The sequence below is a fragment of the Henckelia pumila genome, chromosome 3 (genome assembly GCF_033568475.1).
Source record: "Henckelia pumila isolate YLH828 chromosome 3, ASM3356847v2, whole genome shotgun sequence".
NCBI classification, from domain to species: Eukaryota; Viridiplantae; Streptophyta; class Magnoliopsida; order Lamiales; family Gesneriaceae; genus Henckelia; species Henckelia pumila.
Window position 1 is genome coordinate 160,709,596 of NC_133122.1, and position 6,000 is coordinate 160,715,595.

Below are 6,000 nucleotides of genomic sequence, written 5' to 3' on the forward strand. Positions count from 1 at the left end.
GTCATTCACATTATTAAAAGGCCAAAAACTTAAAATTCTCATGAAGCAAATATGCAAACCAACTTTTACAAGTATCGAGACTGAACCATATTTTAAATCTAAAACTATTAGAGTAATAATAATAATGTCAGTGAATAAGTTGCAGCAAAAAAACAAACGACATTTTTGTTGAAAAGTAAAGTTTTGATTTTGATGTGAAAATAATGATCAAGAAATGTTAGATAAAATAAATAAATTTATTATTGAATCCAACCAAGAATCACATTCTAATTTTTATTCTAGCAAATCAAATCATTGTTAAATCTTAAGATGAATTTTCCATTTTCCATGACAGCCAATCGAGGTGATAATCAGCTGGAAGTCCCAAGAAAAAACCAGCTGCAGTTGGATTGACATCAAAAAATCATTTGCTGCATAAACGAAACTTTTATCCATTCTATTTAGTTTATTCAATTCAATATACGCCTCTTGACATCGACATTTGTTCTGCTCAGTGACATCCAACACTTTAGCAATTTGCGAGATGGTAGTATTGAAACTATCAAGTCTCTCATTCAGGTCATTAGATTTTGATGTCTTTTTATTTTCAGCCTTAGATATAACATCTTAGGATGATGAATGCGGAATGAAAGGTTGTTGAAAGTTCTCCTCTTCAAAATCTTCCAAACTTTCTAAACGTATCTCTTGCTCATCTATTAACTGGTCGATCGATTTTATTCTTGAAGATTCACCACCACTTGATTCATTTCCTTCTCTTGCCCAAACATTGTGTCTTTTCTTTTCCAGTTTCCGTTCCTTTTCCAACATATCTATCTTTTCAAATAACCCTCAAAGCAAGAGAAAAAAAAAAGAATATAAATATTTCGGATATGTTTAGCATCAGGATACACCTATTAAATTTACGCTAATATGTTACATGAATAATAATTGGAAAAAATTCCAAAATGAAGAAAGAAATAAAGCATAACTTGATTAATGTTTCCCAAACCTCCTCTTGTGCGTCAATTTTTTTGGTTACATTATTCCAACCAAATCCACTCTCTATTTTAAAGATTTCAAGAAAAACAGTCATTTTTATTTTCAATGTTTTCAATCGGTTCTGAACATTATATTTGTTAACTTTCATTGTAAATTTTGAATTTATAGCTTCAATTACAACATTGTTTGTTGCTTCAGTAAAATTCCTATCCAGTTTCTGACCTTGATTTTTTTGCCTAATAAAAAAACAAGCAAAAATTCGTCCATTTGCGGCGTTCAAGTTTTGTAATGAACAATTTCAACAACTTGAGAGTAATCATTCATTTATTAACATGTAAAAAACACAAGACTAAAGATCATATAAAGAAAATATTTTAATATTGTATAATCGCAAGCCAATGAGTTCATAACATAAAATTATTGAAAATAAAAATCAAAGAAACAAACAGATAAGGTAAAAAAGAAAGCAATGCATTATTTACAAATCAAACTACCTTAATATTATTAAAGAAAATTTCTAAGTACTACCACATGTATAATCTTCCCACATTTGTTGCAATATTCTATTCCTTATCAATATTCCAAGTCTACTAATATCATGTGTACCATGAGAAGATGTGAATTATTCATTTGTAACTCCTTCAGTTCTAATTTGATCATCAACTTCAGCAATCAATTGTTCATCCGGATCCACACCCATTAGAAAATTACGCAAGATGCAACATGCTAATATAATCTCTGAATGAGTCTCAACGTTATAGTTATGTTCGAAACCACTAGCTAAAATTGAAAATCTTTTCTTTAAATACACCAAATGCTCTTTCTATTGCATTTCTCAAAGATGCATATCTATGATTAAATATTTCTTTTTCCAATTCTTGTCCATGACTGCTATATTCTTTTATATGATATCGCGTTCCTCTGAAATAAGTGATAAAGCCATCTCTTAGCATAAATCCAACATCAACAAGATAATATTTACCTACAAAAATTATTTGTTGATTAATATACATATTTTTTATTTTATTTTTAGTGGCTAATGTAATTATGATATAATACCATTTGAAACTTTTATTTTATCTTCTCTATTAAGGACGTCATCAAGGATACGCTCATGAGCTGCAGAACCTTCCCATCCAGGTAACACATATGTAAATATGAGATCGAAGGTACATGCAGCCAACACATTTTGTGTGAGTAATTCTTTTCTTCCTCTGTATCTAGCAACATGTTCTTTAGAAACTTCAACATGAAAATGTGTTACATCAATTGCACCAACACAATCCTATCATATGTAAAAAAAAATTTACTTTCTCGTGAAGATATGGATCAATGAATTTAATTAAATGAAAAAAAATTCAGTATTTAATTTTACCTTGAAATATGGGTAGAATCTAGAATTATGAAGGATTTCTGATGGAGTTTCATTTCCATCAGGTTAGGTCATAAATTGATCTTCAAGAGATATGGTTGCGTTCAAGATATTGTGGAAATGTCGACGTGTTTTTTTCTCTGGAACGTACAAATATAAATCTCATTGAACGATTACTTTTATTTTGTCCAACAACATACCGAAATTTTGCCAATTGTTTTTCTATGGTGCTATATATTGTATCTTTGAGGAGTTTTTTTCTCGTAATATTTTAACAAAGTTTTTAAATGTAGTTGGTCCCATACGAAGAACACCACGAATTATTTTTTCGGTTTCAATACGGTACATTAACTCCTTCCTAACTTCCTCTCTTTTTGGATTGTTTCCTGACATATTGCGATTAATATACCTCTTGTTTTTAATAAATAATAAATTCAAGTAAGTAATGTAAGATACTATAACTACAACAACAATCCGTGATCTTTCAGCTGATCCGTTGATGTTATCCATCTATAAAAACAATAAAATACTCATATAAAATACGAAAACTATCCTAAAGAAGAATTTCAACAACATATCATAATCTATCGGACAAACAAATAATTTAATCAAAGACGACTTACTAATTTAAGTTGGAAATAACAAATATGTGTGCTACAATAAATACTATATATATCAAATGTATGAATTTACAATCCAATAACATAAACTTACCAAAACCAACATTATAACACACACAACAAGAATATGGTGTGTGTATATATATATATATATATATATGTGTGTGTGTGTGTGTATGTGTGTGTGTCAATATATATATATATATATATATATCAAATTCATGAATTTTAAAAAACAGTAATATGACGACCTTTTAATTTCTTCTCCTGAAGCCAATTTTTTAACCAAAATTAAAAATTTTAGTGAATAAATTAGTTGTAAAGGAGATTCACATTAATCAATCTAGGCTTATCAATAAAGTCATCATCTAAACCCACTGTAAGACTTCCGTAATTTTTTTTTAAAAAAAAAGAAGAAAAAATATTTTGCTTCAGACAGTATAGATATAATGATGTTGAGGGAAACATAAAAAACATACAATACTAAAGTAGTGTTTGGGAGAGTTTTTAGGAAGTACTTCTCACCTTTTTCTTAAAAAAATTCACAAAATTTCAAAATGTTGTGAAGGAAAAGCTGAGAAATGCTTCTTAGAAGCTCTCCAAAACACTACCTAAGCCAATATTAGGAACAATGAAAGCTTGTGAAAATAAAGGTATTTTCTGGATTTTCCTTTTAGACATGGTGTTTTTGAACATTTGAGTTGATTGATCACAGAAACACGCAGCAAAACATTTATTGTCATGCACTCAAGAAAATTAGAGAGAGAGAGAGCGCGAGAGAGAGAATGCAAACTTACAAACAGAGGAAAATAAGGTACCTTGGATAATTTGAATCATGATGTCGGTGGTTTAAGGTAAGAGGCTGACTTTGAACGTTGTTGGTAGCTGACGATGGCAGATGAATGTCGTGCTCACTCAAGAAGGAAGGTGTGGGACCCTCGGGTGCTAATCTCGATTCTTTTTTGGGCAATTAATAAATAAGCATGATTAAACAAATTTGATATAAATTAATCAAAGACTGAATTTTTTTTAAATACACGGACTCTGTGCACAGTTCCGTGCATTAACCTGTAACCAAGAATTCATGGCTGCATGGTGCACGGACCCCGTGCCACCTCCGTGTACGGGTCCGTGCTAAACAAATATACTAAAACTCAAAGTCTTTGTTTTATTACATAGACTCCATGCACCCTCCGTGCCTAGGTCCGTGCAAAGCATTTCAAATTCTCCAAGTTTCTGCCTCAGCTACATACCACACGAACCCATGCACGGATGCATGTCCGGGGTTTGTGCACAGCTAAAATAAAAGCATTTCCAAATACGAAGGTACACGGACCCATGCACGGAGGCATGTACAGGGTCCGTGCCCTGCTAAAAATCTGCACATTTCAAATGTTGTCCAATTTCTGAAAATGTCATGAACATATATCATTTACCATCTCAAAACATGTTACATCAATTCTGAATATGCACATACATATATGATATATGTCAAGTGTCAAGAATAATACCATGCATTTCTTACATCAAACTAGTACTCTAAAATACAACAAAAGAGATAACTAAATAATAGGTTCACATGTATTCTTCAAACTACAAGTTCTTGTCCTCTAAAAAACTTGACAAAGATCTAAAGTTCATCATTTCTGCTACAACCCAAGTCCCACATCTACAACTCTCTCTCGAGCTATCCACATCGAAATTGGTCAGCTCCTATCCCACCTGTTGCCATGCACACATACAAAATAAGACAACAGCCGGAAAACTTCGGTGAGAATATAATTCTCAGTATAAAATGCATATACATGAATTACAGATATCACATCAACTCAATATATTAACTAAATATATAGAGCAATAAAACGCATGTATCGCAAATTGATTCAATTATTGAGATTCGTATCCGATCCCTGCCATCAAGATTCGAATCCGATCTTGATATGAATATCCATATATCTTAGTTCGTATCCGACTCGACAACTAGGTTCATATCCGAACTTGGCATTAGAATCAATACACTTATCATTCAATAGACAATAAATAAATTGAATCAAGGAAATCAAGTTCTAACTCAAGAACATAAAGATAACAAGTATGTAATTTATAGGAACAACTCAAGAATCTTCAATCTTGAGTATCAAATCTCTTACGATCGATGTCATCTTATACCTTTCGTTCTTGATTCTTGAGGTGCTCCAAATCTGGACACTAAAATAAGAACACATATCAAAATTCTGCTCAAGTTCATCCTTCAATCTTCAAGGTAGAAACAACTTCAAACCTTGATCAAATCTTTCTCGGTTCGAATCTGAATTCCCGAGTCGTCAAACTTCACTACAAATCTGAAATGAAGTGATCATAAACTAGAAATATCAGAAATGAACTCATATCATATTCAGCTCAATCAACAAGACTCGAAATTGAATCAATTCTTGAACCGGCGGCGTAACGTTATCAATATCAGTAACCGAAACTCAAATATAAAAATATATCAATATTCTTCAACTCAAACCCAACATATATCAGTATATATATAGCATCATATATCAGCATAATCATAGGTGCAAGAAGCCGAACACATGCTGGAAACTCATAACAATTCTTGATCAAACATAAATTGCTAGTTGTTCAAGTCTTAATTCAACTTCAAACAATTTAAACCATTTGAACTCAAACTTGTTGATTCGGATTCGATATCATTCACCACAAATCTGAAATAAAGTATTTACATTCACAAATATCAGCTTTCAATCTTATTCAACTTTACCACTTAGTTCAATATCTCAAAGTCTCAAGCATTTAACCGGAATTCAAACTGACGACATACCGGTTTCGAAACCGATAATTCCCACAACTTATGCAACATCTAAACATTGATATATAACTCATATCATTATCGTTTCATCATTGCAAATTCGAAATCAACATCTCAAATTTTCATAAATTCGTCAAACGAAAAGTGACGGTGCAACGTCCCAATTTTAAATCGGAGCGTTACTCAACATACATAATTAAAACTTTGGGGAAAAT